Source organism: Crocuta crocuta, unplaced genomic scaffold, assembly GCF_008692635.1.
Source record: "Crocuta crocuta isolate KB4526 unplaced genomic scaffold, BGI_CrCroc_1.0 scaffold317, whole genome shotgun sequence".
Taxonomy (NCBI): domain Eukaryota; kingdom Metazoa; phylum Chordata; class Mammalia; order Carnivora; family Hyaenidae; genus Crocuta; species Crocuta crocuta.
This window is the reverse complement of record NW_027530984.1, coordinates 5,835,747-5,858,020: the sequence shown is the minus strand read 5'-3', so window position 1 is coordinate 5,858,020 and position 22,274 is coordinate 5,835,747. Positions and strand designations below refer to the sequence as shown.

General features: G+C 42.2%; 1 long non-coding RNA gene across 2 annotated transcripts; it reads left to right on the top strand.

The window, feature by feature from the left end:
* The first annotated feature begins 5,712 nt into the window (after nucleotides 1-5,712).
* Nucleotides 5,713-16,817, top strand: LOC144236581 (uncharacterized). 2 transcript variants are annotated; one of them, XR_013336620.1, is made up of 3 exons: nucleotides 5,713-5,897; nucleotides 15,693-15,854; nucleotides 16,384-16,817. It is a non-coding gene; the product is annotated as an uncharacterized LOC144236581 (long non-coding RNA). The 2 variants fall into 2 exon arrangements; XR_013336621.1 differs by lacking the exon at nucleotides 5,713-5,897 and adding an exon at nucleotides 9,042-9,231.
* The last annotated feature ends 5,457 nt before the right edge of the window (nucleotides 16,818-22,274 follow it).

Sequence of the window (22,274 nt, the reverse complement as noted above, 5' to 3'; positions counted from 1 at the left end):
CAAGAGTCAGACACTCAACTGAGCCACCCAGGCACCCCAACAAAAACTATATTTAAAAAAATTAAATAATAATGTGCAAGATGTCAAAGCATCCACATTAATTCCTCAGACAGCTTACTTCTGGGTGTTAGTTATGGAAAGAAAAGATGAAAAAAATTACAACAAGATTTTATTTAAGTGTACCATACGTTTTTGTTTTCAAAACTTGTATTAAAGCTAAAGGTAAAAATTAATCAGTAGTAACTTTTGGGTCCACCTAGCTTATTTTACTCTGGAGGCAAAGGTACAGTGTGAAACAGCACTGGATATTTAACTCAGTAACCCAATTANGGTTTGAACAGGGGAGCAGCAAAGAGAGAGGGAGACAGAGGATCCAAAGCCAGCTCCGCATTGACAGCAGAGAGCTTGATGTAGGGCTTGAACCCACGAACCCTGAAATCATAACCTGAGTCAAAGTCAGACGCTTAACCGACTGAGCCATCCAGGCAACCCTAAATTGTTTTTACACACACACACACACACACACACACACACACACACACACACACTGCAGCCACATGTGGAAAGAAATTTTGCCTTTCCATCAGTGAAATTTAGAAGCGGGGGTGAGAAAAAAAAGTAGCATGAATTTTTTTCCCTTTTTATATCACTATGCATGTTGGTAACAACCAATTTTTTTTAAGTTCTTTCTCTACATAATTTTTTCTGCCTAGTTTTTAAGTGCTCTCCTCCCCTCCTTCGTTTTTTGTTTTTGTTCTTCAAACTTTCTTTCTATTAATCAAACTGTATTCTCAGTTATAATAGGCCTGTCCACCCACTTGGTTCCCTCATTCATCCCTTAACCCACCATTGGTGTTATGACAATGCATTCTATTGTAGTAACTGTCACACCACAGATAATGGCTTCAGAACTTTGAAAAGAAAGGACATGTTGATTTCTCTATTGATAGATTGAGTAGCTTGCTTCATAGCCCCACTCTCTGGGAGCAAAGCTTAATCATCAGTAGCGCACCTCCTTAGTGGATAATAAAACTCGAAGCTGGTGTCTCTGGGCAGTCCCTCTTCTCACCCTCCCACCTCGACCTCCCACCCGCCCCCAGCCCCTTTCACCAGGTGGCTGGGAACCTGCTCTAAACCAAAGTAACACACCTAACTGCGTTCAGAGGTTGGAGAATCTGAGTCATAAACCATTCTCTGCTTTCAAGAAGCATTTACTTTTTTTAATTCCTTCCTCTCTCCTATTTTGCTTTCTCCTTTTTACCCCCAGTTTTCTTCTTCTTCTTCTTCTTCTTCTTCTTCTTCTTCTCCTCTCTCTCTCTCTCTCTGTGTGTGTGTGTGTGTGTGTTTCTTTCTTCCTCTTTCACTCTTCTCCTGTACCTACCTATGTCTGTAGCCAGGGACCCCTGAGCATTACTGATTGTCACCAGTAGACCTAAGGTCGGCCTGAGCCAGTCAGTTCTCTCAGCTCAGAGCAATGGAGGCCCGTGACAATTAAAGAGGTAAATCCTGGGGCACCAGGGTGGCTCAGTCGGTTAAGTGACCAACTTCAGCTCAGGTCATGATTTCACGGTTCGTGAGTTCAAGCCCTGCATCAGGCTGCTCAGAGCCTGGAACCTGCAAAATCAGTAAAGAGAAAGGTTCATGGAGTAAATGTGGAGAAAACCAGGTGCAAGCTTCCAGAAGTCCTCAGTCACACAGGCTGTGCTTAATTCCTCCAGCATCGAATTGTGACTACACACGTGAAGTGTGAGGGAATCTCATTAGAGACTCAGTCACAGGGTTTTTATCGGGGGCTGGTCATGTAGGCACCCTCTGCCCATCACATTCCAGAATTCCACACTCCCAAAAGAAAAGCAGAGATTTGGCATAAACCACATTATTTTACAGACAGTGTAGGCACAATGAACCATGCTTATCATTTAGGGAAGAGTGGGAACCTTCCCAAACACCAGACGAATTCCCAGACACCAGGCGAGAGCCAAGCTCACAGTCAAGCCTTTCTGACGACAGCCGTCCCAGGCTTCCTAGAACTCTTTTCTGTACCATAAGAATGTTTTTACTCTCCACTTTATTGGTGAAGAAAAGGAAGCTTAGAAGAACCAAGTACTTAGCTTGTAAGTGGTGGAACTGAGACCCACACTCAGGTCTCTGACTCCCAGGCCCATGCATTAGCCTGTGATTCACAGCATGCTGGAATTTTATAGAAGAAATTTGAAAGGGACTATTGTTCTGGCAGAAGAGGTAGGTACTGAAAAAGTTCAGGGCATGCCATCCCAAAATATGCTGCTCTGGCATATCAATTATTTGGAGTTAAAGGCACTTGAAAAACAGCAGGTAGAAGAAGGACACTCTGACCTGCCTTTTCTCCCCAGAAAGCTTGAGAGAAAATTCCCACGAGAAAGGTGCCCCCCTCATGCCAGGAGGAAGAAACATGCTTGGTCACCTGCTAGGCTGCTAAAATAACTTCGCTTCCTTTTGTCTCCTCATATATTGTAGTTACTTTTCCACAATTGCTACCCTTCGTTTAATCTATGTAAGCACTTAGGCTTCTCATTTCTCGGGGTCTTCATTTTTTTCGGTGAGGGCTTTCATGTACATGTAAATAAAATGTATATGCTTTTTTAAAATTTTTATATTTATTTATTTTTGAGAGACAGAGAGAGACAGTGCACAGTGGGGGAGGGGGCAGAGAGAAGGGGAGACACAGAATCCGAAGCAGGCTCCAGGCTCTGAGCTGTCAGCACAGAGCCCATTGTGGGGCTCAAACTCACAAACCGTGAGGTCATCACCTGAGCTGAAGTCGAACACTGAACTGACTCAGCCACCCAGGTGCCCCCAAAATGTGTATGATTTTCTCCTGTTAAATCTGTCCTATGACAGTCCTGGCCAGAAACTTTAAGAGGGTAGAAGAAAAATTTTACCTCCCCTATGGTATATTCAGAGAAAGAATTGCTTTTTTTTTCTTTTAAAAAATCACTAATGGGGCACCTGGGTGGCTCAGTCGGTTAAGCGTCGGACTTCAGCTCAGGTCATGATCTTGCAGTTTGTGGGTTTGAGCCCCGCATCAGGCTCTGTGCTGACAGCTCAGAGCCTGGAGCCTGCTTCGGATTCTGTGTCTCCCTTTCTCTCTGCCCCCTCCCCTGTTCATGTTCTGTCTCTGTTTCTCAATAATAAATAAATGTTAAAAAAAATTTTAAAAATCACTCTTATGGGTCTTTTAAAAAAATTGGGCATATCGACACACAATGTTACATTAGTTTCAGGTGCACAACTTAAGGATTTGACAAGTTTATACGTTATGCTGTGCTCACCACAGCATAGCTACTACCCTCTGTCCCATTACATCGTTATTATAATATCATTGACTGTATGCACGCTTCGTGCTGTGCCTTTTTTTCCCATGACTTCTTCACTTATGGGCCTCTTTTTAACTAGGCTTGGGTACTTAGAAAATGCAAGTTACATTTAATGAATGCAGGAGACTTTGTCGTGAACGAGGAATGAAGAAAGAAACCAGTGTGACATGGAAGTGAATCCTTAGAAAATATCTTAAAATGTCAAAGAGATCACGGAGCCTTGGTTCGTCCCAACTCATAGAGGTAATAGAGAGGTTCACACAGGAAAGCCGGACCTATTCCGTGTATGTGGAGCAGAAAGACATCAATCTAGGGAATTCCTAGTTTGACACCCATTGTGACTATCTCATGTCTCACGCCCTGGGGCTCCCCTGCCACATCCTCAAGGTAATGCTGTTGCCCATTCTCAGGAGAAGAGTCCAGATTTTGCAACTCACGGTCTCTGGTTTGGTTTTAGTGTCAATCAGGGACAGTCCCCATAAGAAAACTGTCCCTTCTACTCAGTCTTTTCCACAAAAATGTGCTAACTTGACTTCTTTCTCCACACTCCTTGTGAATTCTGGTCAGAATGGTACATAGTTTAAATAGAGGAAAAAGAGAAGGAAATATGAGCTGTACCACCTCTGCCCACCAGTTCTGAGTTCTGTCTGCTATATGTTAGTCTTGAATCCGGTGAAGAGAATGAAACGAAGGACAAGATGAGACACACAGAGCGCAGCAACACCTCCTGATTCTCAAGTCGGGATGAAAAAATAAAGCTGTCTGACAGAAGAGACTTTTGCAGACTTGAAAGGGCTTCGCACAATTCGCTCCACGCTGCTAACAGTTCCACAGGATGATGCCTTTCTTGTCAGGGTTGACATNCCCCCCCCCCCCCCCCCCCCCGTCTGCCCTTCCTTCACTTTGCTGCTTTTAGGGCCACAGTTGCTTACATCCCCCATATTTCCTACTTGTAGACCATCAAACTGAGTCAGAGTTGTCTGTGGATTTAATATATTTATAAAATGTAAAAAAACTGTATGTCAAAATTAAATATTTATGTAAGCACTCTCTCCTAAGGCCATATTCAAGAGTGGGTGGGTGATATTCACAGCAATCTCCAAGTCCCTCAAGCTCTTTTTCCCCAAGGTGGCTAACATTTTTTATGGGTGGTGGTGCAGTAAGTTGAATTATGTCCCCCCAAAAGTTATGTCCAGCTCCTAACCCCTAGTACCTGTCAGTGTGGGACTTTATCTGGAAAAAGAGTCTCTGCAGATGCAATTAAGTTCGAAGCCTTAAGATCAGTTCATCGTGGATTTCAAACGGGCTCTAAAGGCAATGATGTGTCCCTATAAGAGATAGAAATGGAGAAGGCAATGTGAAAGTGGAGGCAGAGCCTGAAATGATGAGTCTACAAGCAAAGGAATAGCACAGACTGCAGGCAGCCATCATGGAATCAATTCTCCTTCAGAACCTTCAGAGGAGGGGCGCCTGGGTGGCTCAGTCATGTAAGAGTCCAACTTCGGATCAGGTCATGATCTCACAGTTTGTGGGTTCGAGCCCCACATCGGGCTCTGTGCTGACAGCTTGAAGCTTGGAGCCTGCTTCAGATTCTGTGTCTCCCTCTCTCTGTGTTCCTCCCCCTCTGTCTCTCTCTCAAAAATAAATAAACATTAAACAGTCTTTTAAATAAATAAATAAAAGGACCTCCAGAGGAATCAGTCCTACAGACACCTTGATTTTGGATATGTGGCCTCCTGAACTCTGAGAGAGTAAAATTCTATTTTTTAAGCCACCCAGTTTATAATGATTTGTTATGGCAGCCTGAAGAAAGGAATACACTTGTCATTTCTGCTATTTCTCATTGCTATAGTTTACTTTCTGTACTCAGTCCCACTGCTACAGTTTCATTACAACAACAGTTGGCATTTTTTTTTAATATAAAGGGCAAAAACACTAAATATTTTAGGCTTCATGTGCCACACCGTCTCTGTCATAGTTACTCGACTCTGCTCTCACAGTGCAAAGGAGCCACAGACAATATGTAAACAAATGGCCAGGACTGTGTTCCAATAAAACTTTAATGCACAGAAGCAGGCGGTGGGCCAGGTTTGACCTATGGATCATAGTTTTCTGAGCCCTGCATTATGATCCTGGTGCTCCAACTCTCGGCAGTTTTCCTAGAGTCTTCTCTGTACCATTTCTCCCTGAAGCATTGGGAGGTCTTCAGGCAAAAAGGCTTGACATGGCTTGTTTGGGTTTTCCAAATCCTCTGATACATACATTTGCTTTTAGTTCTCACTCTCAACCGCTGGTTATTTCGGTCGTGAAATATCATTTTCCTTGTCTCCTTACATCCTACAGAGCCATTTTCATAGCGCATTTGACAAACTAATGGTGAAGGCGTTGTGACTGTCATTTGACTGTGTGGAGTCGTCAGCTGCTGGGGACTGTGCTTTGAAGTGTGTGGGTGGCTTCAAACACTTGGGGGGCAGGTACCCCTACAGTTCTGCACCGCTGAGTGGAGGAAATAACCAGAAAAGAAAGAAGAGGCTGTTTATTGTAAGTAACTTTTATTTTAAGATCCAGCACAATAGGAGGGGAGTGGGGAGGGGAGAAGAGGGAGACAGAGAGAGAGAGAGAGAGAGAGAGGGAGAGAGATGGACTCTTCCAAAATGATAAATGATTATCTGGAAGCAGGGAATATACACTGAGGGGGAAGGAGGCAAAACAAACAAAATGGGATTTTATACTTAGTAAATCAAAATAGGTCCGTGTGTAGAAAAGTGGAGCTTGAAAATACAAGTGTCAGGGTGAGAGAGGAAGGTTTACTTGGGTCCGGAAAGAAATATTTGGGGTTGAAAATGAAAAGGAAGCCAGCAACTTTCATCAAAAATCGGAGAGCAATGGTCAGGCTGTGATCTAGACAGTTCGTCCTTTCTTCTTTTGTCTAGATCTCGCCCCTCGTTTCCTACGGCCGCTGTAACAGATTACCACAAACTAGACGATTTAAAACAACAGGAATTTAGCCTCTCTCTCCCAGTTCTGGAGGCCAGAATTCTAACATGCATATCCCTGGCGTCACAGGGCGGTGCTCCCTCTGGAGGCTCTGGCAGAGAATCTGTTCTTGCCTGTGGTCAACTCTGTCCCCCTGGTCACACTGCCTCCCCCTTTTTTCTCTGCCTTCCTCTCTCCGGTCTGTGTCAAATCTCCTCTGCCTGCCCCTCATGAGGGTACAGGTGATGGCCTGTAGGGCCCGCCCACGTGATCCAAGATGATTCCCCATCTCAACACCCTTAGTCACGTGTGCAGAGATCCTTTGTTGGCCATGTACGGTAACATCCGTAGGTTCCAGGGACTAGCATGTGGATATAGTTTAGGGGGGCATCTTCAGCCCACTGCAACCCCAGGCTTTATACCCAACGGCAGTGAGAAGCAGTGCAGCTCACAACAGGACCAGTTTCCTCCAAGGGCAACAGCAAGAATCTTGAGCAGGGCGAGGGGAAGGGGAGCAGAAGGCTGGCTCCGTTTGTCAAATGTTGTCTTCAACCAGAATACATTTCAACCCCTCTTCATAGGCTGGCTCCCCAGATACCCACGTGGCTGGTCTTCTCTTTAATTAGGCTCTACAGTAGGGAATGATTATGAAAAGGACCTACAAAAATACACAAAGGGTGGGTCACATTGTAAATGGGCAGAAACCCAGGGAAATTTTCTACAAGAACAGTTTTTGAAGAAAAAAAATTTCTAAATATACACACAGGTGAACCTGGACTCTAGGGACGGGGCCCATGGACTGATACATACCCACCCACTTCCTCTTAATTTCAACATGCTTATAAAATCGCACAAAACCAGGAAGCATTTTAAACTGCTTTCCCCGTGAATATCCTGCCACACGCACCTCAAACTCATTACGTCTAAGATAGAACACAATACCTCACACCACGAGTACGTTCTTCTTCCTTATTCATTGCTGTAGCTTAAAAGCAACTGTGTTAATTTGAGATCGATGAGCTTCAGAATTGGAACCCCCATGGACTGTATGCAAGCATGTTTGCATATGTGTCTTGGTGCCTTTCCCAGGGGAGAGATCCATACCCTTCATCAGATTCTCCACAGAATCTTTGACTTCAAAAGGGAAGGAAAGGTCTGCCCTGGCCTGGCACTCAACAGGACCTACAAAATGCACACACACAGGCATGTGTGTTTGCAAGAGAGAATACCCACTGCTTTGTTTCTGCATGCATTTGTCAAATTTTCATGCATTGTCGTCATAAATGTGCAGGATAGCTGGCTGGGAATCACAGTAAAACAAATTGTGCCACCATTCCCTTCCCCCTAAGTGTGGCTCCATGTCCAGGATCAAGTATAAAAGTAAGGTTTTGCTCTCTGTGAAGAAATGGATTTTGCCTGAAAGAATAAGGAAGCAGGGGACCATGTTGAGTACTTTTTTTGTGGCTAAGGATTATCTTGACGTGCTAACACATACCAAATAGACCTTCACATTCCTGGAAATGCTTGCCTCCACCTCCTCCAACGTTGCTTAATTCATCCTTAGGTCTCAGCTTACATACTTCTTCCCCAATCCACACTGCTGGGAAAAGATTACAGACTCAAATTTTGAAATATGCGTCTCGCTGCTGACAGAATATCTATATGAAGGGAAGGAAACTGACCACCAGCTGGAAACCAGAGATTGTCCCTTTGGTCTTAACTCTTGAAGTAACCCAAGATTTCCCTCTAACTCCATCCTTTTCTGGAGTCTCTTTGGTATCCACAGAACCAGCAGCAAACACACCTCAATAGGCCATTATATCAGAAAAGAGGTTCAAACGGACATTTTGAAATAATACTCCTTTCGAAAACTAAGAAGACCAAAAAGATTAGGTCGTTGAAAAACAGTCATGATGAAGTTTCAAGGAATAAAACATTAAGGTTGTCATTAAATTGTTCATATTTAGAAACTGGTAAGTTCTCCTGATAGGAGAGGGGCCAGTTTTCCCTTCACAATACGTTCTTTATTAACAGTCCATGTATTTTGTTTATGGCACTATCACAATTACAGTTATAATACACTTGCTTACTTTTACGTTTATTGCCTTTCTTTTGCACTTGTCTACAGCTCAGCAAGACAGAGCTGCCCATTTTGTTAGTGCTTAGCAGTGCCATTTTCAGTAGATACCAAAAAATATTTGATACACAAGTCGATGCATTAATTAATTAACATAGAATTGTGATCCTTTCTCTCCCCCAGAGAGAACTATCCTTTGACCATAGCAGGTAATTGTCACATTGGATAGCATTCTCGAAATGGGGTTGTGCCACATGCCTCTCCTTAAAGCAGTGTTTCTCAACCTCAGCACAACTGCCCATTTATTTTTTGAAGGAGAGGGAGACAGAGCATGAGTGGAAGAGGGAGAGGGGCAGAGAGAGAAAGGGAGACACAGAATCCAAAGCGGGCTCCAGGCTCCGAGCCGTCAGCGCAGAACCCAACGCAGGGCTAGAACTCACGAACCACGAGATCATGATCTGAGCCGAAGTGAGACGCTTAACCGACTGAGCCACCCAGGCACCCCTTGAAAATATCTTTTGAACAATTTTAACTTTATTTCTATTGAACTAAGAAGAGGAATTTAATTTAATTTAGTTTATTAATTTATTATTATTATTATTATCATCATTTTTTGTAATTCAGCCGGACAGTTACCTGAGTCTGAGACAGATGTGACCCTAGAAAAGATTGCAGAATGGGGTCAGCTGGGATCTGGCTCCTGACACACCTGGGCCATTTCGCTCAGCGTGTCCAGCGACAGCTTCTGATGGCCTCCTTCAGACAAGCAGCAAACCACATGAAAAGGTGACTGACGTTACCAGGAGTCAAGTTCTTTAGAGGGTAGGTGCTAGAAATTGCTTAGTAATCTGTCCGAGTTTCAGGTTTCCTCCGTTCTGGATCTTTCTAAATAAGCCATGAAGGAACGAAGAGTTTAGAAGCGATAATGGTTTCTGATGCAATAGGAAGAAACATTTTTGCTTTCAAAATGAATGCAGCCGTTTCTACACCCTGGGGTCCTGCAGAATTCATTTCAATATAGGAAACCTCATGTTAAGGAATACACAAAGAATGAAGCTGCAAACCAAACACACTAAAACTCAAATGTACAAAGACACACCACTTTGTTTTCTGGAACAGACCTAATTTTCATGAGTCCCATCCCACAGGGCGGCAGCCAGCTTGGGGGTTGGGGGGAGAGCACATGAACTTTTCTAATCAACGGTGCGTTTGACTTAAAATATTCTGTGTTGACTGAACATTCTGTTGATTGAAAGTTGAACTTCCTGTGAGAGCTGGGTTTCTCCTTTCCCTTCCTTTCCTCGCCGTGGCATCCAGGTGCAGAGGAAGGCTGCCATCTCGCTGGCACTAGGGAGATGGGGCCGGCTCTGGGCTGCTGCCTGTCTGTGTCTGCTGCACTGACTGGCACCCACTAAGGTGGGCTGGTTCTGACCCGTAGGACGCTCCCTGTCGGGTGGAGGCTGCGGACAGTAGAAATAAGGGTGTCTGATGTCTGATTTCCTCAGAGCATCCTGCAGGGGGTGGGTTGCTCAAGTCTGCAGCCGAGAAACTCATCTCAGTCTGTCCTCTGAGTTTGGTTAGGGTTCCCCCTTGGGACTCGGCCCTACCTCACCGCCTTGCCGGTGGCTGTGCATCCGCTAGAAGTCTAGCCGCTAATCCCAGCTGTTCCCCAACCCACCTTGAGTTTCCAGCCACAGGGCTTCTTTACCTCACCCTCATGGCGGTACCTTGTGGCAAGTTCCTCAGCTTGAGTCGTCTCTATTTTCAGCAGCCCCTAAGGGCATTTGAGAACTTCTAGATGCCTTACATGCCATTCAGATCCTGAGGAGTCATGAGCTCTACCTCAGGTGTCTTGTCTCTTTTGTCCCTCTCTTTTTTGATATCTAGTCCATGCGTGGCACTGCTAAGCAGTAACAAGACAGCCTCTACAGCGCTTATGGACAAGTGCAAAAGAAAGCCATTAAACATAAAGTTATACAAATGTATTATTTAATTGTAATTATGATAATGCCATAGACAAGAAAAGAACAAGAGCCCCTTTGCTGCCTGCCTTCCTCTTACTGATTTGATGGCCTTCCTTCAGAACATCAGCCTTGGAGACGATAGGCATGACACAAGGTTCTCACAGCCTGACTACCTATTCTACAACCTGTGTCTCCCTTATCTTCCCATAATCCCTCAGGGTGGGAGGTGGGCTGTCCACACCATCACCTCCCAACCCCCCTATACCTTTGTAGCAGGGACTAGACTAGTCTTACTCTGATTTCTCTCTGGAATAATACTTCTTTTTTATTATTAATTATTTTCTTAATGTTTATTTGAGAGAGAGACAGACAGAGCATGAGAGAGGGAGGAGCAGAGAGAGAGAGGGAGACACAGAATCCGAAGCAGGCTCCAGGCTCTGGGCTGTCAACACAGAGCCTGACATGGGGCTCAAACTCATACATGACCTGAGCTGAAGTCAGATACTCAACTGACTGAGAGGCGCCCCTCTCTGGAATAATACTTATATTTTAGCTCACCAGACTCTGTTCTTGATATGTTAATAATGGCTCAAGACATTTAGAAAATCATTTCAGCTCTAGAAAAGACTGCCTTTTAAGACAATTAGTTGGTCTCCCACGGCTCTGGAAGTCAAAAGCTGGGTGTTGATTTTTCCTTCCTTTCGCGTTCCTACTGCTATAACCCTACTCCTCCCCAAAGCAAGCAGACAGCTCTGACAGAACAGAGAAGAGGCCACATATAAAAATGATAAAAGATAAAAGTGTAAGTCTTGAATAAGAAAAAACACAAAATAAATTCCTTTCCTATTTCCATTTCACACATTAATGGGGCCTTTTAGGTGAGGGAGACAAGACCCAGGGGCAGTACTGTGGAGTGGGGAGGTTGAGATAAGGCTCAGCATGATAAAGTCAAAGTGCTTCTCACTGGGCTTGGGAGATTCCTTTAATGTAAAATGACTTCTGGTCTTATCTGGACAGATATAAAAAGTTAAACTTGTGTAATAGAGGAAGGGGGAAAAGGAAACCTAGAGGGTTAGGGGGATCCTCAGGAAGTTGGCAGGAATGTGCTCTTGAGGGAGAGGAATGGCTATCAGTAGGGCACTCCCTGTGGTGGAGGCTGTGGACAGCAGAAATAGAGGTGTCTGCTGTCTGATTTCCTCTTCATCTGCTCCCACCGTCACCCTTGTAATAGCTCTGCCTTGGAGAATGAAGGTGCAGCTCTGGTCCTACATGGGGAAGAAATAAGCCAGAAAGAAATGGAGACTAGAACCGGTAATAAAATGACCAGAAGCAACTAAGAAGAATCTGGGAGCAAGAGTTCGGGGTGAAAGTTGATAGGTTACTACTAGGATAGGTATCTTCCCCACCATCATGCCAAATCTAGACACCTCTACATGGTGTCTAGGGTCTACATGAAGGGGATTAAGTTTTCTAATGTTAAATGTGAATGTAATAGATTCAAAATGGCCACCAATTCCCTGTCACTTCCCACACTGAGAAGTGGTGTTTATTTCTCACAGTCTTGAATTTGGTTTGGCTCTGTCACTGAACCAAGCAAATACGGTGATAGCTATGCTGTGCCAATCCTCAACCCAAGTCCTTAAAAGGCTGGTGGTTTATGCTTTCCAAAACTCTGTGTCATTACATCACCATTGTAGAGAAGGGAAAACCTCCTAGGAACCTTACCTCGGTGGGAAGTGCCTCATCTCATAAAAGAGATTAACACAAGAACAGCAAACAGAAGTTTATTAACATATGTCTCTCTCTCTCTCTCTCTGGCTCTCTATCTCTGTCTCTCTCTCTCTCTCTCACACACACACACACACATAACACACATACAATCATTCAGCAATGAGTCACTTGAAGAGGTGATTAGAACTTCAGCTTATATAATATCTTAGCAAAGGAAAAATGAATTTTTAGGGAAATGACAAAACAACAGAAAGAGACTTTGTTTCTAGGGCAGCAAACGGGGGAGGTAAACTCTATGGGAAACTAATGCTACATAAGGGCTTGCTATAGCAAGATTTGGTGTGTAGTTTCTTTTGGTGTAGTCTATGGGTTGATAAAAGGGTCTAACTTCTGTCCTTCCTGATAGAGAGGAGAGGGGAGACACATTTACAAATTTATGTCCTGCTTTTAGGCAAATAGGGACAAACAAGAGAAGTTTTCTTGTATCTAGTCTTCTCAGTTGCCTTTAGCTCAAAAAAATCCTTATGCTGAAGTGACATATTTTGGGGTGGCATATTCTGCTACTCTTCATATGCTCTAGAAAGATCATATAGAGAAACCACATGAAAAGATCAGATGGAGACTGGTGAGCCCTGGGATGACATGGAGAGAGAGAGACCAGCCAAGCTCAGCCTTCCAGGCATTCTTTCCAAGGTGCAGACATGTGAGCAAGCCACTGCATACTGCAGCCCTGGCTATGACCTGATTGTACCAACATGAGGAACCTCAGGAAAGACTAACAGAAGAAGTTTTACCTGATCCCGGTCAACTCACAGAAGCATGAGATGGTAGTTGCTTTAAGCCACTAAGTTTTGGGGTGATTTGCTATGCAGTGGTTAAGTGGAACCATGGGGTAAGGCCAAGCTGACAGCAGAGAAAGAGAATATGATATACTGTGCATCAGTATATCAGGCTCTTACATGCCTCCATCCAGAAGTGACAGGTAAAATATCCATTCATATTTCCTTAGCTAAAGCAAGTCATACAGTAATGCTTAACTTAGGGAAGTCATGGCCAGGAGAGGAAGGATATGAGTGATATCTACCACAACACCTCTAGCAGCAAGGGAGGCCAGGGAAGCCGAGATTTGTTGTACCTAATGATTTGTTGTACCTAATCATGATTCATTACCTAGGGCTGGGAACATTGCAGCCCTGAACACAGATCAAGATACTGTTGTCAGGGGGGCGCCTGGGTGGCTCAGTGGGTTAAGCGTCTGACTTCAGCTCAGGTCATAATCTCATGGTTTGTGGGTTCGAGCCCCGCATCGAGCTCTGTGCTGACGGCTAGCTCAGAGCCTGGAGACTGCTTCAGATTCTGTGTCTCGCTCTCTTTCTGACCTGCTCATGCTGTCGCTATCTCTCTGTCAAAAATAAATATTAAAAAAAAAAAAAAAGATACTGTTGTCAGGGTGAAGGCAGGAATACAAATAGCACTTGCCCCAGCAGGGGAGTGGGTAACAGAGATTGCAATGGCTGCCACCTGTGTTCACACCCTGAACTGACCCTGACCCTACTTGCTAAACTTGAACTCTCTCCATTCTTGCTCTTTCAATCTTTATGTTTGGAATTTGAGTTTGGAACGAGTCTGGGTGGGGAAAAGAAAGGGAGAGAGAGAAGGAAAAGAAGAAAAGGAAGGATGGAGAAAAATGGTGGCAGTTGTGTCCTCGGGTGTGAAATAAAAGACATTGAGTGCTCCTGACTCTGACTTCAGCACTTTTTCCACCACTTAGAGGAAAAAATAATTAATGTTTGAACAAAAATGTCAAACAGAAAGACAAGGGGAAAAGGAACATTTCAAAGAGGTGTGAAATGTGCCACAGTCTGGGTGGTCTGGTTAAAAAAGGAAAAACAAAATTCTTGTCAGGTTGTGTTTTGGGAAACTCTTGGAGGAATGGAATGGAACATTCTGATCTAAGGCTTACGCCTTGAGCACTCCTCTCTCTATCCACAGCTTTAGTGTAGGTGATCTTTGTTTTTTCTCCCCTTTCTTCCATGTTTCCAACTCAGCTCACAGGTTCTTCCTTGTTGCTCAAAATTAAATCCAGAATAGCAACTACTTTTGTCATTTCTATAATAAGTGAAAGGTGAAATCCTAGGAAAATGTTTAATCGTCATCAAAAGACTTTTCATATATTGTCCTCACAAGAACTTTATTTACCATCCTTATTTTACTTGTTAGAGAACTGAAACTAATAGAAGTGAATTTATCCAAGGTCACTTAACCTTCTGAAACTAAGTCTGTTCACCTTTATAAGCCCTTATGTTAACCACCAAAATACATAGACTTTCAAGAATTTATTTGGTGCATTGGTCTTAACTGAACCTGGGATCTAGAAAATTTCTAGATAGCTTGGCCAGCATTTGTTGCCTCATTCAAGAATACAACTTCTATTTCCTACATCTGATGGAACTGTCTTTAGTATCCTCCCACATCTGTATCATTTTTGCTTTCTCCCTACTTTTATTCTCATCCAAATATTCCCCAACTGTACTCGCACCTAGCAATTACGGGTTTCCACATACGTGGATAGCTCATGTTATGCCCATTTGTGGCCAAGTCTGTTTACACTGAATCTACTCACTCAATTTTATGATGCCTATTCGTTATATTTCCTGCCTTATATTGAAGCCTCAAGTTCACCTAGTTTTTGCCCCCTGCTTTGCTGTCTCTCATACTTAAGCCCCCTCAAATAAATCACATTATCTACCAAGCCTGCCCTGGGCTTGAGTAAGATCTTGATGGAATTAATCATCACTTTGCCTTGATTTTCAGATCCATTGCTCTTATATTTCCTGGTTCTTTGGGGCCCTGAACCTATCTCCTGTTTTCTGCCTAGTCCTCCTGGTTAGTGGCATGAAGTTTCCCAGTTCTGTCTATCTCCATACTAATGAATACCTTATTAGAGCATCTGATGATAATGAGAACTGCCATTAGTTATGGGTCTACCGTGTATCTACCTCTAAATATTTTATGCATTTACTCCTGTAGGGGAGGAAAAATAGTTTTCCCTCTACTCTTCTAAGTTCTCTGCTGGGAACTCTGTAACACATAACAGACTAACAAAAGAAATACAAACAGAAGTCTATTAACATGTATACCTCATATATGCATGGGAGACACTTAGTAACTCTCAGAGGTAGTTTAGAATTCAGGCTTAAATATGATTTATAGCTAAAGACAAAAGAGAAAAAGGTGTGGGAGAAGTCAGTTATGGGCAGATGAGTGGGAAAAGTATGATAAACTAGAATAAGTTTTGCTACACAGAGTTAAGTCAGTGCCTTCTCCATTACTGAGTTGAGTTTCTTGTGATTTAGTCATTCTCCTGGTATACAGAGGGAGACGCCCTTGCAAATGGAGATTTCCCTATAAATGCAAATTTCCGTTACAAAAGGGTAATTTCTAATCCATTTTCAGAGCTGCTTCTTTGCCTGCTGTTTCTCAAAATAATTCTTGTGCCAAAGAGGTTTATTTTGGGGTGGCACATTTTACCACCCTTCACTCCTCAGGACAAACCAACAATGTATTGTTATTTCTTTCATTTTCCAGGAAGAAGAAACGGAAGCAGTATCAGTGCTGGGAGATATCCTTCATATTTTAATTAAAGGTCTTATCTGGATACCTGGCACTGTACTGGTCTTCACTATTTCATCTGGTCTTCCCAAGAGTCCTGCAAGCTATACAGACATTCTCATCTCTACTTTTTGGAAGGTTTGAGGTGGGGGGGGGGTGGTAACTGAGGCTCAAGGAGAGTAGGTGGCTTATGAAGCAGACCAAGGTTTAAACTCCCGTCTCCTCTCTCACCACACTGGCCTGCCTGCCAGACCCACTTCAGGACCTTTGTTCCAGCCGTTCCCTCTGCCCCAACGCTCTTCCCCCACATCCACATGGCTCCTTTCCTCACCTCCTCCACATATTTGTCCAAATGTCACCTTTCAGTGAGGACTTCCCCAACCCTCCTATTAAAACTGCATCCCCACTCATGGCTGTCCCTCACCCTTTCCCCACTTTATTTTTTTCATAGCGCTTATCACTCTCTGACACCACATATCTTAGTTACTAGAATGCAAGTTCTAAGATAGAAGACTATTTGTCAATTTTGTTCACTAGGATAGGTTCATTTTTGACAAATATTTGTTGAATTAATGGATGAATAAATAGCTGATTCCAAAGCCGATTCCCTTTCTACCACAATATTCTCAGATCCTTTGTGTTTATCATATCTTCTTTTTGCCTCTAGGCTGCTTTATAACGCTAAAGAATTTAAAAAAAAAAACGAATGCCTACATTCAGTATAATCAAGAAAAAGAAGAAACAAGTCCAACCTATCCTGGGCCTGGAAACGGCGCTAGCAGCAGCTCTCGGCTTTATCAAAGAACATTTATTATGTGCCTTCCTGTATGTGATGCTCTGCTATACACTATGCAGAAAAAATTAAACCAAAATGCCTATCTTGGGCTCCGTCTCCCCCTCCAATTGGCGGATTACTGGGCGAGCCAGCACTGGCGCAGATGAACACATGGAGCACATATGGCACGTAGAACACAGACCTGAAGGACAGGTGTTGGGAGTCAATATTTACAGGTCAGTCAGAGGGAAAAATTTATAGGTACATCAGAAAATCCGTGAGAGTTTCATTATTAGGTTGGGGTTTGTAGAAATCATCCAAAGAGAACTCTTCCATCCAAAATCTGTTTGGATTTGAGGGGATATAGCTGAGAAGCAGTTTAAGTCCTATACAGTGAGCTTCTAATTCACGGCTTGGTTCCCGGATGCAAATATTTGACTGAGGAAGCCGCAACAACCATAATGCTGGCAGAAGAACTTGTGGCATCCCCTGTCCTTGGGAAGAACCCATTTTTCATGGTGCCATGCCAGTCTCAGGCCTGATACCAACTCTTTCTTAACTAATTTCCTAATGATGCTATAAGCTGCTGGTAATTGGGACAACTGTCATCATTTAGCATTCTTTAAGCATCCTGAGGTGAATTAGAGATTTTTAACTGCATTCACTTTGTTTATCACTTTTCTGTTTTATGCATATGCCCCAAGTGTATATAAATAAGACGATATTATAAAAACATTAAAAATGTGAGCACATTAAAGTAACATGAAGCCAGTTCAATTGCCAGCAACAAATTCAGCTACCACCAACATAGCTATTCAGGCAACATAGCCTATGTTGCCACGAGGTCAGTTATATGAAAAGTAAATTATGCTAATTAGTGTCTTACATACATAATTCCAAAATTAACTGTACTATATTTTAAGCTCTTTTAGAGCAAGAATAACGTTTTCCTCATGTCTCATACAGCCTCTATTTCAATGCTCAGTAAATATATTCTCTCCCTTCTATAGATGAGGATCCATTAGGACTGAATATTATGTTAAACAGCGTATCCAGTATCTACTATGCATTTGGCACAAAAGAACATTCAATAAATATTTTCTTAGAAATAAAAAAAGGGGTGCCTGGCTGGCTCAGTTGGTAGAACGTGAAACTCTTGATCTCAGGATTGTGGGTTCAAGTCCCACGTTGGATGTAGAGATTACTTAAAAAAAAAAACCTTAAAAGAAATCATACCTAAAGCTTGTAAAATGCAAGTCAAGGGTCTTACTCTATTTTTTAAAAAAAGATATTAAAAAAAATGGATACTGACCTGTGAAAATTAAATTTAATTCAACATTTGGGTGCTTGTGAATTATCACCAAAACAAACTGTAAACAAAAGATCATGGATTCAAAATCTTATAAAAAGATATTAGCAGGGGGAAGGGGTAAGTGGAAGAAGGTGGTCAAAGAGTACTAACTTCTAATTGTAAGATAAATAAGTACTAGGGATGTAATATACAACATGATGGCTCTAGATAACACTATGTATGATATATAGGAAAGTGGTTAAGGGAGTAAATCCTCAGAGTTCCCATCACAAGAAGAAACTTTTTTTTCTTTTTCTTTTCTTTGTATTATATTGAGAAGGTGGAGGTTAGCTGACCTTATTGTGTCAATCATTTCACAATATACATAAAGCAAACCATCATGCTGTATGCCTTAAACTTATATAGTGATGGATGTCAACTATTTCTCAATAAAATTGGGGGAAAGGGTGCCTGGGTGGCTCAGTTTGTTGAGTGTCTGACTTCAGCACAGATCATGAGCTCATGGTTCTTGAGTTTGAGCCCCACGTGAAGCTCTGTGCTGACACCTTGGAGCTTGGAGCCTGCTTTGGATTCTGTGTCTCCTTTCTCTGACCCTCTCCTGCTCATGCTCTGTTTCTCTCTCTCTCAAAATAAATAAACATTAAAAATTAAAAAAAAAACTGGGAGGGGGAGGTATTGACAGGTCTAAAGATTAAATTCTAAATCAGTTCTTGGGGAGAGGGTGGTTTGGAGCATTACGATACATTCTGGGCTTTATTTCCCTGTTCTATCCTGATGACTCTTAGACAAGAATGAAGGTTAGGTTAGAGGGTTATCTTTACAGTCCCTTTCATCTCTAAGTTCTGGGAGTATGATTTGTATAATCCAAAAAGTATAGGTCTATTTGTAGATGCTGGCCCATTAACTGGTGGGGACAAATGATTTTTTATAAGTGAATAAGTTGTAAACAAAGCCAGCTCCAAGACAGCCTCTAACAATCCCACCTCCTGATACCCACACCCTTGTGTGGTTCCCTCCCACGTCATACTAGAGGTGATCTGTTTGACCACAAGGATACAGCCGAGTAGTGGTAATCAACTTCCTACATTAGGTTATAAAAATTAAAACTGAGGACTTGAGACCTTCTGCCAACAGCCACGTGAACACATCTGAAAGTAGACTCTCCTCAAAGCTCCATTCAAGCTTTCAGGAGACAGAAGTCCCTGCTGACAGATTGACTGTGAACTCATGAACCAGAACCACTTGGCTAAGGTGCTCCTGGATTCCTGATCCTCAGGAAACTAGGTGAGATGATGCATTGTTGTTATCTTAAGTTGCTAGATTTGGGGGTAATTTGTTATGCAGCAATAGATAACAAAAACATTTTTTTCATACCAAAGTCCTCCCCTCTCCTGGGGCATATGATTAATGTCAATTTCACCATTCCTGGAAATAGTGCACTTTTTGCCAACATACATTTCATAAGAAAAGACACAAGTTAGTACCAGCATTATTCTAGCTACCTAGTTTTAAAACCAGCTTCAATCAAGCCACAATTGTAAAAAGGAAGAAAACTACCTTATTGCATGCAGTCATGGTCTCATTGTGATCTCCTTCTCTAGAGTCTCAAGATGACATGTTGCCTTTGCCAAAATGTCTATTCTTTCATGGCCTTCCAATAGGTACATCACTCTCTTTCATGCTTTCCTCACTTGGTCTTCCTCTGAATCAACTGATTGCTTTAAAAAAAAACATTCATAGGGCTTATCTCTCTTTCAGTGCTTCTTTAATTAATACATTTGCTCTTTACTTCATGACAAAAAGGCCTTTGAAGATCTTTGAGGACTTGTTTTTATGTCTAAGAATTTAAAAAAATAAAATATGGAATTCAACTGCTTTGGGCATTCAATATTTCACTTTGGAGGTAATGTATACAAAGCCCTTGGAATAGTTGCTGGTGTATGTGTTCAAGAAAGCCATTATTTATATAGAAGTACAGATTGACACCCTATTATGTAGATAAGGAAATGCTTAATGTACTTAATACCTAGACACCAATATGGGGACGGGCTATCCACTAACACAGCCTGGACTCTACAGTGGATGTCAAGCTCAAAACAGCCCTCATAATTCTAATTAAGGACTCCCTCCATAGGATGGTTTTTATGATTTCTGTGTCATCTACCAGAGCTGTGAACAAAACTGTCATCTCTTAAATGCTTCCTGATATGTCATCATAAAATGATCTAGCACAAAATGACTCAAAGACTTCCGTGGACGGGAATGTTTATTAACATATCACTGTGCTTCTGGGAAAGCACATTTCTTAGATTTAAACATCAAATTGCTGCCAATGCCTCTAGGAAACCATGTATACATTTTACCTGATCTGCAAAGGTATAGGTCTCAAACACTATGCTAGATCTTTCTTACATCAAAGGTGTGCAGGGACTGGCAACACAGTCTGGTTAATTATATAAATTCTGTAAAACTAGAAGTGACTAGATTTAGGAGTGCCTGGGTGATTCAGTCAGTTAAGCATCCGACTTCGGCTCAGGTCATGATCTCACAGTTCATGATTTCAAGCCCTGCATCAGGCTCTGTGCTGACTGCTCAGAGCTTGCAGCCTGCTTTGGATTCTGTCTCCCTCTCTTTCTGCCCCTCCCTGGCTCGCTCTCTCTCTCTCTCAAAAATAAATAAACATTTTAAAAAAGTGACTGGATTTACACAAAGAAAGGAACAGCAAGGGCATAAGGTTTCCTGATTCCTCTGATTGGGGGATTTTGAGGGCAATGGGGGAGGAGAGAGAAGGAAGGCCATGGGGATTATGACTCTGTGAAGAACCACCATGTCTTCACCCTGCAGGAAAGACAGGAAAGATAAATGAATAAAAGACAAGAAGGTGTGTGCTTAGAAACATACTAAGGTGTAAGATGCTGTAACAGAGGTTTTTGCTCCTGACTCCCTAATACTCCTGGTCTCCTAGATCTGGATTCTGAGAAAAAGGAAAGAGTTGTCCAGAAATCTATTTCTACCTTCCATTTCTAGATTTTAATAGTTATAGCCAAAAGCTGATGAGTTGATGGCCATCGCAATTTTTCTTGTACCACGGTCATAATATCCTCAGAGAGAGTTTGCACAGTTACTTGTGGGTCAAAACTAAGGGCAATTAAAGCTTTGGAAAATGACCTTCCCTCCCTCCCTCCTTTCCTTCCTTTGATGAATTTACTTTGAAGAACCAAAATTTATTTTCCTTTTTTCCATCTTTATTGAGGTATAATTGACAAATAAAACGGTCCATACCTAAGGTGTATAATTTGATGTTTTGACATACATTGTGAATTGTCACAAGTGAGCTAATTAACATGAAAAACTCACATTTTAAAATAAAAGATATTTGAGTTGTAGATGGTTCCCTCATGATTTTACAAAGGAAATGAAGACTGTATAAAATTAAATTACAGAATATAAGGGCAAGAGAAAACAGTTCCTGGGCATTGTCTAGATAAGCATTCAGGGAACAGTGATAGTGTTATTTATTCTTATTTTTTGCACCTGTCAAGAGAAAGAATATCAATTTTCAGGTCATAAATAAGTCACTGAAGGTGATTACATTCCCTTTATTTTCCCCAGAGAAAAAGGAAATTGGAAGTTCAGCATAGAATATTCATTATTATACCTGGGCTGACCTACAAGAGCAAGTTTTCTTACAACATCATTACAATGAAACTAATAACACCTCTTGCATATTAATCAGTTATGATCTTGAAGTTATATGATCACTTGTACCCCAAACACATGTAACTTTATTTTATTATAGTTTATTGTCAGTTGGTTTCCATATCACACCCAGTGCTCATCCCAACAAGTGCCCTCCTCCATGCCCATCACCCTCCTTCCCCTCTCCCCCACCTCCATCAACTCTCAGTTTGTTCTCAGTACTTAAGAGTCTCTCATGGTTTGCTCTCTCCCTCTCCTTAACTATTTTTCCCCTTCCCCTCCCTCATGGTCTTCTGTTAAGTTTCTCCTGTTCCACAGAAGAGTGAAAACATATGGTATATGTTCTTCTCTGCCTGACTTATTTCACTTAGCATGACACCCTTGAGTTTCATCCATGTTGCTACAAATGGCCAGATTTCATTCTTTCTCTGCCATGTAGTACTGCATTGTATAGATAAACCACATTTTGATCCATTCGTCAGTTGATGGACTCTTAGACTCTATCCATGATTTGGCTATTGTTGAAAATGCTGCTCTGAACATTGGGGTACATGTGTCCCTATGCATCAGCACTCCTGTATCCCTTGGGTAAATTCCCAGCAGTGCTATTTTGCTGGGTCAGAGGGGAGTTCTATTGTTAATTTTTTGAAGAACCTCCACACTGTTTTCCAGAGTGGCAGCGTCAGTTTACATTCCCATTAACAGCAAACACACGTAACTTAATTTTGCCCAATATCTGTTATCTTTTTCTGCACAGCAACCACCCATAAAC